General features: G+C 35.8%; 1 non-coding gene across 1 annotated transcript; it reads right to left on the bottom strand.

The window, feature by feature from the left end:
• Positions 1–5,404: 5,404 nt before the first annotated feature.
• LOC133833223 (small nucleolar RNA R71) lies at positions 5,405–5,511 on the bottom strand. Its single transcript, XR_009892617.1, has one exon. It is a non-coding gene; the product is annotated as a small nucleolar RNA R71 (small nucleolar RNA).
• Between the last annotated feature and the right edge of the window lie 4,826 nt (positions 5,512–10,337).

Raw genomic sequence — 10,337 nt, 5'->3', positions numbered from 1 at the left:
TGAAATTTTTAATAGTGTGCAAAAATATGGCTTTTTTTCAAAAAAAGTTAATCTATAGTTTTTTTTTTAGAATTTTCACTTTTATGGGTTTATTTTCCCATATTTTTGTATAAAAGTTGGTTTATGCCATAGTTTTACTCTTAATCAAATTTGGAAGGGTATGTTTGTAATTTGATTATTATTTTTTTAGGTTATTTTTTTTTTATATTATTTTTATATTACTAATTTTATATTAAATTTTTCTTTGGTTGTTGTGCAATTTTTTTTTTTTAATATGAATTGTTTTTAAAATTATTATTTATTTATTATAAACATGTTTTTTTTAAGATTGTACGTTTTTTTTTTTTCAAATCCTAGGTAGGGTAACTAGTTACTTGATTGATCTTAAAAAAAATCCTAGAGCTAGGTTAAATAACATGCACCAGGAGGGGTAACTAGTTATCCTGAGAAACTTTCTGTCATAAGAGGGATAACCAGTTACCTAAGAGGGGTGACGAGTTACTCATATTAAATTTGAAAAGAAACATCAAATTTGAAGGAAAAAATAGAAAAACACTTCATTAAAAAAGGAAGAAGAAGTAACTATGATTTTAGTAACATAAGTAACTAGTTACCATAAAGAAACCATAAATATACATACACCAGAACGTGAAAGTAACCAGTTACCCTCAGAAATATACACACAAAGAATGTGAAGGTAACCAGTTACCCATTCACGTTTTCATAGTTTTATTAGTTTTCTTTCCAAATTTTGGTATTCCTATAAGTGTTACAGTAAAAAGAAAATGCTGAAAAAATAGATTTGAATTTTTTTTACATATAGTGGAAAAAACTATAAAGAAATTACAATAATAAAAGATAATAAATAAAAAAATAGTAGAATAATTATGTAATGTTAAAATATATGTGTGAAAAAAAAGAAAAAAAAAAGAAATAGAATGAGAAAAGAATAAGTACAAAAATGAAAAAAAAAAACAAAAGAAATGATGAATGAAAAAAAATAGGCGAATAAATAAGAATGAAAAGAAGAAGAAGAAAAATAATGGAAAAATGATAGAAAAAAAATATGAATGAAAAATTGGTAGAAAAAAAAGAAAAAAAATGGAAGAAGAAAAAAAAGAAAAAAAGCTCACATGTGTGAAAAAAGAAAAAAAATGGAAGGAGAAAATAATAAATACAAAAATGAAGTTTAAATAGAATAAAAAAAACTGAAAAAATATGAAAAAAAAAACAATACAAATGAAAGAAAAAAATAGATAAATGAATAAAAATAAAAGAAGAAGAAGAATAATGAAAAAATGGAAAGAAAAAAAGATGTAGGAAAAAATTGGTAGAAAAAAAAAAAGAAAAAGGAAAAAAAAAATGATGGAAAAAAATGAAAATAAAATTACTTTCAAAATTAAAGAAAACATAAGTATGATAAAAAAATGTGACATTTCCATATTTTAGTTAGCTACTAATTGTGTTTCCTATACTTTAACTTTTTCTTTAATGAATTTCCCATACAAATTAAAAAAAGTATAACTCCCATATTTTTGCATGATGGTATAAAAGCCATATTTTTAAAAAATTCCCAAAAATAAAGTAATTGGAAAAGTAAATAGAATACAGTTGTATACTTGTTTATTATTAAAAAAGTATTCAACGTAAGCCCAATGTACTGCCACATGGGCTCGGAATAAAATTCTACCGGGTTGCATAACATTTCTCTTTTTGTGTGTGTGAAATGTAATTACATTGATCAATTCAATGAACTATTAATTGACACTTGGGCCGGGATTAAAAGTGCTAGGGCTTCTTCTCCACGTATTTATGGTTGGGATTTGACGCATAAGGAGGGTAGGTAATACTCATTACCAATAATGGCTGAATCTCATTTTTTCTGGGCATAAACCTGTCAATTTACCATTATATGAAGTATAGAAACAAGTACTTGTTATCAATTAAATGGACAAATACATGACAACTAGACTCTGCTTGTATGGTCAGGGACGGAGGGAGAATATTGATTCAAGGGGGTCAAAATATAAGAAGTTTATATAAGGGGGCCAAATTCATCATTTTTTTAAAAAATGGGAATTATTTATAAAAATAGCATGTAATATATATAGGGGGCCAAGGCCACCCTCTATGTCTATGTCCCTTCATCCCTGTGTATGGTGACCAAACATATAGTGGTCAAGCCTTGTAACGGGTGAACACCTTATTATTTGTATCCTTGTCAACATAGATTTTCCATGTCATTGTTCACGTTATTGTACCGAAAATGGGTATAATAATTTTTTTAATTGGCCAGCTTATGTTCATTCACAATGACGGAGCTGGAGGGGACTGATGGTGGCCATGGCCCCCTTAATATATATATATTTTTCTATATCTTTGTATAATATATTTTTGAAAAAAATTTATTATAAACATATGTAAAAATGTATATTGACCCTATAAAATTAAAGAAAAAATTATACATTTATATATTTTTGCGTGTATATATATTAATACAATCTTTATTTAAAAAAATTCCCCCTCTATGTTTTAGTCCTGGCTCTGTCACTTATTCACTCTCACCAATATTGTTCTTATTGTTATTAGGGCAAGCTTTTGTTATGTTACATTAAATAATGTGACAAAATGTGATTTGTCACACCTTGTAATATATTATTGAGAGCTACGAAATTGGATACGTGTAAGCCAAAATGTGAGATATTTTGGAGTAACAAAGTCTGTTACAAATTTGTAACTCCCAAATATTACCCAATAATGTGTAGATTATATGTTATACATTTGAGTTTGGATTTCATAAAGCCATAACTGATATGGCTATTGGAGACATGATTTTAACTCCCATAATGTGTTTGGAGGTTACAAAGTCATGTGGGAAGAGGACAAAATTGTTTGGAAATGCAAAAGTTGAGTTTTGATGAAATTGGAGCTGTGGTCGCGGCTTGGGGAACATATGCTAGTGACCATGGCCAGGAACATCTCTGGCCGCAGCCAGGGATGCTCACAACCAACTCCAACTTCTTTTTTCCATCTTGAATGGTTCTAACACCTCATGTAACTCCCGAAACTCATTTTTAATCCCATAAACATCCAATTAAACATTAGTATCAACCATGAGGGTTGGTAGAATTTGAAATTCAAAGGGTGTCTCAAAACTCTATAAATAAGAGTCTATTGCTCACTTGTAAGACAACAATATTTCTATCCACTAGAGCACTTGGATAGAAATACACCAAAAAGGCTTGATTCAAGAAAGCTATTTTCATATTGAGATAATCTCTTAGTGCTTGAGATAGGAGGAAATAAGCTTTTGGGCAAATGTTGTAAACCTTGTTTAAGTTGGTGATCCTTAATGCTCTTAACTTTGGTGTTTGATGAGTCTGTTTTTAGCATAGTTTTAACATGTGTTTAGGATAAGTTTGAGTCATTTTTGGTGGAGTGTGTTGTGGTATTATGCTTGTTTTGGTATGTTTTCAGGAAATAGGAGAAGAAATCGTGAAGCTTGGAAAATGACAGAAAAAGTAGCTGAAATTGGGAAATTTGTGCTAAAAATAGGACAAGAAGAAAATTGAAGACTCATTTGTGGAGATAATTGGTAGATTTGGAGTTTGGAATCCAGATTTTAGAAGAATTAGACGGGCCGCAGCGCTTGAATGGAGAGCTGCGGCGCAAGGGCGAAACAGAGAAAGGCAATTTCTGGGATTTTTGAAGGGCCGCGGCGCCTAAGGGGTGCGTCGCGGCGCTTGCTGAAGTCAGAGAGCGGCACGACTAGGCATAGATGCGCGCTGCGGCGCCCGAATGCAAGGGCCGCGGCACGTATGGCTGATGGTGATTTTTTCAGATTGTCGAATTTGTTATTTTTTTTTTAGGGTTTTGGTTTAAATACGTTTTTAGAGTTAATTATTAGGGGAATGATGGAGAATTAGAGAGAGATAAGTCATTGGAGGCAGAAGAAAAACATTGAGGACCTAAAGTTTGAATTCTTATTCTCTTCTGTAATTTCTCTACTGATGTTTATGTTTATATTTAATTTGATTGATGTCATTATGTCTGCTTTGAACTAATCTTGTTATTAGGATTTTAGTGGATTCTTCTTGAAACTTTGATTTCTTAATGAAATTTTCCTGAATTTCTTTCTTCTGCTGTGGATTGTTTATCATATGCTTAATGCTTGTGAATGTTTGATCATCATTTACATGTTCATATGATTTTAACCTAAACTCTGAAAAGAAAAGGGTAATTATGCTATAGATAAATAATCGCAATTTCATATTGGCCGAAAGTACTTTTATGAATTGTGTAGTTTAGGGATTATGTGCTTAAAGCCTGCAATATATTGATTTACCACAGAGATGTAGGAAATAATATATTGTAGAGAATTATAGATCCTAACAAGACTATAATATATAATTGTAATCTGCTACCACAATAGAATTAAGAAATCTTGAGAATTGATTAGAAATCATAAGTGGAAAGTTGATGAAACTAAAGCCCTAACTTTTGCATCTATTAAATTAAATCAACTCTTATTACTACATTTATTTAAGTATTAGTAGTTTCCTAATTTTTAGTAATAATTATTTTAATTGTCAATATGAAATTATTAATCAAATCAATTAGAATTAGAGATTAATTGTTGGTGATTAATATCAGTCTTCGTGGGATCGACACTTGACTTATCGTATATTACTTGATTAGACCGCGTATACTTGCGTGTTACATTTTGGTGATCAAGTTTTTGGCGTCGTTGCCGGGGGGACTGTTTTTATTAATATCAATAAGTTAATTTTTGTTCTAAATTGATTGTTTTTTTTTTTTTTACATTTAATCCGGATCAAGGTTCTCTTGTGTTTCAAGACTAGTTGGTATATGCGAAGCAATAGACAAAAACAGGTTATACCAATAGACCGGGAAATTGAAAGAACGTGCAGGAAAAACTGGAAGATAAAAAGGAAATTGGAATTCACCATGGCTGATAATCTGGGAAATGGTGCTAATAATGGTCAAGGGGCTGCTGAGGTTCCAAGGGAGCAAGGAGCACGAACACTGAGAGATTATGTACTTCCTACTGTTACAGGAGTGCATTCATGCATTAGACCTCCAACCATTGCTGCCAACAACTTTGAGATTAAGCCAGCCATCCTTCAGATGGTTCAAACAACTGTTCAGTTTGGAGGTATGCCGACGGAGGACCCTAATTTACACAGCTAATTTCCTGGAGTTATGTGCTACATTCAGGATGAATGGGGTGAGCGATGATGCTATAAGACTGAGGCTATTCCCATTTTCATTGAGGGATAGGGCGAAAAGTTGGCTGATTTCCTTACAAGCGAATTCGATCACTACATGGGAGGAGTTAGCTCAGAAATTTCTTGCCAAGTTCTTTCCTCCAGCGAAGGCTGTAAAGTTAAGGGGTGAGATTAATAATTTTTATCAGTTGGATGGAGAGTCACTGTATGATTCTTGGGAGCGCTTTAAGGAGTTGCTAAGGAAGTGTCCGCACCATGGAATAGAAAAGTGGATGTTGGTGCATAATTTCTATAATGGGTTGAATGGGACGACAAGAACAATTATAGATGCTGCGGCGGGAGGTGCCTTTATGAGCAAAAGTGCTAATGAGGCATATGAGCTATTAGAGGAGATGGCGATGAACAATTACCAATGGCCAAATGAAAGGGGGCAGCCAAAGAAGGTGGCTGGAATGATGGAAGTGGATGCCATAACCATGCTTACTGCTCAAGTAGCAGCCTTGACAAAGCAATTGCAAAAGACCACACTCCCCTCTCAAGCTATGCAAGTTCAAATCTCATGTGAAGTGTGTGGTACATCCCATCAACCAAACCAATGCCCTGCTACAGACATGAATAATATGCCCATGGAAGAAGTTCAAGCCATAGGAAATTACCAAAGACAGCCTAACAATCCAAATTCCTTGACTTACAATTCAGCTTGGAAGAACCATCCCAATTTTTCCTGGTCTAACAAACAAAACACCCTCCAACCTTATCCTCAACCTCAGCCACCTTATATACCTACCCAAAATAGGCCACCATATCCACAACAATATGCACACCAAAATCCTCCACCGGGCTATTATCAACCACAAAATAGACCACCTCCCCAAATACCAATGAAACCAGCTGAACCTCAACCTGATGTGCTTAACCAGTTCATGACTAAACTAAGGCATCCATAAGAAGTTTGGAGACTCAAATAGGGCAATTGGCTACTTTAATGACTAATAGAGCTCAAGGAAATTTGCCTAGCACTACAGAAGTAAATCCTAAAGAACAGTGCCAAGCTATTACTTTGAGGAGTGGAGCGAAATATGAAGGGCCAAAGAAGAGTCAGTCAGTTGAAGGAGAGAAGAAGTTGGATGATAAAAAGGTTACTGAAGACCTTAAGGAAGAAGAGGAGACCCCACCTGTAACTATTGAGCATCATGTTAGAGTTCCATATCCACAAAGACTTCGCAAGCATAATTTGGATAAGCAGTTTGCAAAGTTTTTAGAGGTGTTCAAGAAGCTACACATAAATATACCATTTGCAGAAGCATTGGAACAAATGCCTAGCTATGTAAAGTTTATGAAGGAGATTCTCTCAAATAAGAGAAAAATGGGTGATTACGAAACAGTGGCATTAACAGAAGAGTGTAGCGCAATTTTGCAAAGAAAGCTTCCTCAAAAGTTGAGAGATCCTGGGAGTTTTACCATCCCATGCACTATTGGGGAGTTCGAATGTAAGCATGCCCTATGTGATTTGGGGGCGAGTATTAATTTAATGCCTTTGTCTGTATTCCGGAGGCTTGGTTTGGGGGAAGCTAGGCCAACTACAGTAACATTACAGCTGGCTGATAGATCTGTGAAGCATCCTCGTGGTATTATAGAAGATGTGTTGGTAAAGGTGGATAAGTTTATTTTTCCGGCTGATTTTATAGTCCTTGATATGGAGGAGGATGATAATGTTCCACTTATTTTGGGGAGACCATTTTTAGCAACTGGGCAAGCATTGATTGATGTGAAAAAGGGAGAGTTGAAGCTGAGAGTTCAAGGGGAGGAAGTAGTATTTAATGTGTTTAAGGCTATGACTTATCCTAAAACAAGTGATAGTTGTTTTTTTGTTGATGTGGTCGATGAAGTAGTAGAAAGAAAAACATTAAGGGAGGATCCTCTTGAGTTGAGTCTCACAGTTGATGATGTAGATGGTGAGGAGAATGAAGAGGTGATGAGTTATTTAAATTGGATAAAATCAGCTGAACCGTGGAAACATAAGAAATTTGAAGAGTTGGGTGCAGGACCAGACAGACCATTACCATCGATTCAGAAGCCACCTGTTTTAGAGTTAAAGGTTTTACCAGATCACCTTCGTTATGCTTATCTTGGGGAGAAAGAGACTCTTCCAGTTATAGTCTCATCATTTCTTTCGGAGGTAGAGGAGGAGAAATTGTTGAGGGTGTTACGGGCTCATAAAACTGCTATAGGGTGGACTTTGGCTGATATAAGAGGAATTAGTCCATCGACAGCCATGCATAGAATTCTGATGGAAGATGAGGCAAAACTGACTATTGACGCTCAGAGAAGGCTTAATCCAACAATGAAAGAAGTGGTGAGGAAAGAGATTTTGAAGTGGTTGGATGCAGGGGTGATTTACCCAATTTCTGATAGTGCTTGGGTAAGTCCAGTGCAAGTGGTACCGAAAAAAGGGGGTATGACGGTGATAAAGAATGAAAGCAATGAATTGATTCCAACTAGGACAGTGACGGGGTGGAGGATATGTCTTGATTATCGGAAGTTGAATAAGGCAATGAGGAAAGATAATTTTCCTTTGCCTTTCATTGATCAAATGTTGGATAGATTGGCAGGGCATAATTACTATTGTTTTTTAGATGGGTACTCGGGCTATCACCAGATCGTAATTGCACCGGAGGATCAAGAAAAGACAACTTTTACGTGTCCTTATGGGACTTTTGCTTTTCGGAGGATGCCATTCGGGTTATGTAATGCACCAGCCACGTTTCAACGGTGCATGATGGCAATATTCTCTGACATGGTTGAAAAAGGTATTGAAATTTTTATGGATGATTTTTCGGTATATGGGTCCTCTTTTGACAGATGTTTGATGAATTTGGAGATGGTGTTGAGAAGGTGTGAGGAGTTGCATTTGGTGCTTAATTGGGAAAAGTGCCACTTTATGGTTAGTGAAGGCATTGTATTGGGGCACAAAATTTCTAAGAAAGGAATTGAAGTGGATCGGGCCAAGATTTCTACTATAGAGAATTTTCCACCACCAATTTCAGTTAAAGGAGTGAGGAGTTTCTTGGGCCATGCGGGGTTTTATAGGAGATTTATCAAAGACTTCTCTAAGATCTCAAAGCCGCTGTCTAACTTGTTGATGAATGGGGTTCCTTTTGATTTTAATGATGATTGTTTGGTTGCTTTCAAGACTCTCAAGGAGAAGCTCATTTCAGCGCCGATAGTATGTACTCCTAATTGGGACCTTCCATTTGAGCTTATGTGCGATGCTAGTGATTATGCAGTTGGAGCGGTTCTTGGGCAGCGAGTGGACAAGGTATTTCGAACTATATATTATGCTAGTCGAACTTTAAATGATGCTCAACTGAATTATGCAACAACGGAAAAAGAACTTCTAGCCATAGTTTATGCCTTTGATAAGTTCCGTCCATACTTGATTGGAAATAAGGTGGTAGTCTATACGGATCATTCGGCAATAAAGTATCTTATGACTAAGAAAGATTCCAAGCCTCGTCTTATTCGGTGGATTTTGCTATTACAAGAATTTGATGTGGAAATTAAGGATAAGAAGGGTACTGAGAACTTGGTGGCTGATCATCTGTCTCGTTTAGAGGTTAGGATAAATTCTTTTAATAAAGAAGTTCCGATTAATGATGCTTTTTCGGATGAGCAGTTGTTCGAAGTGAATGTTGGTAAGGAGGTTCCATGGTTTGCGGATTATGTAAATTATTTGGCTGCTAAGGTTATACCCCCTGAAATGACAAGGCAACAATTAAAGAAATTTTATTCGGAGGTGAAGCATTATTATTGGGAGGAGCCTATTCTGTACAAGCATTGCCCAGATCAAGTTATTCGTAGATGTGTGCCTGAGGAGGAGATGTTGTCAATCTTAACTCACTGTCATAGTTTGCATTGCGGTGGTCATTTTGGCGGAACAAGAACAGCTGCGAAAGTTTTGCAAAGTGGGTTTTACTGGCCTACATTATTTAAAGATGCTAATGATTTTGTCAAAAGTTGTGACCGTTGTCAACGGACTGGGAACATATCAAGAAGAGATCAAATGCCGATGACCGGTATTTTGGAAGTTGAGCTATTTGACGTATGGGGGATCGACTTTATGGGACCCTTCCCATCATCGTATAATAACAAGTATATCTTGCTTGCGGTGGATTATGTTTCTAAATGGGTAGAAGCCGCAGCAACTCCTCCTTGTGATGGGAAGGAAGTTATTAAATTCCTTCATAAAAATATCTTCACTCGATTTGGTACCCCAAGAGCTATTATTAGTGATCGGGGAAGTCATTTTTGCAATAAGTGGTTCACCGCTCTTTGTGCTCGTTATGGTGTTCATCATCGAAAGGCATTATTTTACCACCCAATTGCAAATGGCCAAGCTGAAGTATCGAATAGAGAAATAAAAGGTATCTTGGAAAAGACAGTAAATACTTCGAGGAAGGATTGGTCGAAGAAGCTTGATGATTCACTTTGGGCTTATCACACGGCATTTAAAACTCCGATTGGTATGTCACCATATCGATTGGTGTTTGGTAAGGCTTGCCATCTACCGGTGGAATTGGAGCATAGAGCCTTTTGGGCTGTGAAAAAGTTGAATGTTGATCTCTTCATGGCGGGGCAGAATAGGCTTATGGAGTTAAATGAACTAGAGGAATTCCGAAATGAAGCTTATGAGAATGCGAAGATATATAAGGAGAAATCATAGGCTTTTCATGATAAGAGAATATTGAGGAAGGATTTTCAACCAGGGGATAAAGTTTTGCTCTTTAATTCTAGGCTTAAACTTTTTCCTGGAAAATTGAAGTCAAGATGGTCTGGACCGTATACGGTAGTCTTTTCACTTCCTTATGGAGCAGTACAAGTTCATAGTGAAAAGACGGGAGATTTTAAGGTGAACGGACAGAGATTGAAGCATTACTTGGAGGGTCCGGTGGAGACATGTAGGACCGTGGTCGAGTTGGAATTGATTTGATCTGAAGACTAAAGCAGCGTCTGGCTAAGTGACGTTAACGACAGCGCTCGTAGGAGGCATTCCTATGTTTATTTTTAATTTTTAGTTCAGTTAGTTTG

This window comes from Humulus lupulus, chromosome 4 (assembly GCF_963169125.1).
Source record: "Humulus lupulus chromosome 4, drHumLupu1.1, whole genome shotgun sequence".
In the NCBI taxonomy this organism is placed as follows: domain Eukaryota; kingdom Viridiplantae; phylum Streptophyta; class Magnoliopsida; order Rosales; family Cannabaceae; genus Humulus; species Humulus lupulus.
Note: the sequence above shows the minus strand (reverse complement) of the source record. Positions and strands in the feature narration are given on the sequence as shown.